Source organism: Neophocaena asiaeorientalis, unplaced genomic scaffold, assembly GCF_003031525.2.
Source record: "Neophocaena asiaeorientalis asiaeorientalis breed wild unplaced genomic scaffold, Neophocaena_asiaeorientalis_V1.1 scaffold99, whole genome shotgun sequence".
Lineage (NCBI taxonomy): Eukaryota > Metazoa > Chordata > Mammalia > Artiodactyla > Phocoenidae > Neophocaena > Neophocaena asiaeorientalis.
In genome coordinates, this window is record NW_020173022.1 from 1,952,391 (window position 1) to 1,953,598 (window position 1,208).

The 1,208-nt window shown below is 47.6% G+C and overlaps 1 pseudogene; it reads left to right on the forward strand.

The window, feature by feature from the left end:
* Positions 1-202: 202 nt before the first annotated feature.
* Positions 203-986, forward strand: LOC112398065 (protein FAM192A pseudogene; annotated as a pseudogene).
* The last annotated feature ends 222 nt before the right edge of the window (positions 987-1,208 follow it).

The window sequence follows — 1,208 nt, forward strand, 5'->3', positions numbered from 1 at the left end:
AATTCTATAGTAATGCTATATAGAATAATGATTCAATTTAAAATAGACTTTTAACACCTAGAACCTTATGCTAGTACATAAAACAAAAGTTTTAAATGGCTGTTTTTACTTTCTTTTTCTTTTTCCTTAAGAGCGAGTGGCCCTTGTCGTGGCAGTTTGGGGTGGGCACCGCCAAGGTGAGGGGGTCTCACCTCCTGCACGCTGGTAGGCTGATTGTTCCATTATGGGTGGAGGGGATGATGGTAACCTTGTTATCAAAAAGAGGTTTGTGTCTGAGGCAGAATTAGATGAACGGCGCAAAAGGAGGCAAGAAGAATGGGAGAAAGTTCGAAAACCTGAAGATCCAGGAGAATGCCCAGAGGAGGTTTATGACCCTCGGTCTCTGTATGAAAGGCTAACAGGAACAGAAAGATAGGAAGCAGCAAGAGTATGAAGAACGGTTCAAATTCAAAAACATGGTAAGAGGCTTAGATGAAGATGAGACCAACTTCCTTGATGAGGTTTCTTGGCAGCAGGAACTAATAGAAAAGCAGGGAAGAGAAGAACTGAAAGCACTGAAGGAATACAGAAGTAATCTCAACAAGGTTGGAATTTCTCAAGAAAACAAGAAGGAAGTGGAGAAGTAAGTGGCTGTGAAACCCACAGAAACCAAGACCAAGTTGTCCCAGGCAAAGCTGTCGGCAGGAGCTGTGAAGCATAAGAGCTCAGAGAGTGGCAACAGTGTGAAAAGACTGCAATCGGACCCTGACCCAGATGACAAGAATCAATAAGCCCCGTCCTGCTTGTCTCGTGGAAGCACATCTCTGAGTGGTCCCTCCCTCCATCGACTGCCCCTCCGTTGCTGTCTGTATCGGCATCCTCCCAGGTTTGGGCGCCTACTCTGGGAGCAGCGACTCTCCAGCTCAGACAGCGAAGGCACCATCAACGCCACCGGCAAGATGGTCTCCTCCATCTTCCGAGCCAACACCTTCCTCGAGGCCCCCTAGTTCCTCTGTTCTTACCGCAGGGAGCTCCTCCCCAAGAGTAGACTGGACAGTTTATTCTGCCTACAGGCATTATCTCCCACGGAAAAGTCCTTTGCCTGCTCCGTGTGCACGCCATGACATTTTTAACCTCATCTAAAAATGTGCCAGAATCCACTTGTGGCCCGACTTGTGTTTGTTTTCTCTTTCTACTCCAGTACGGATGCCCAAACCTGTCCCACAGCC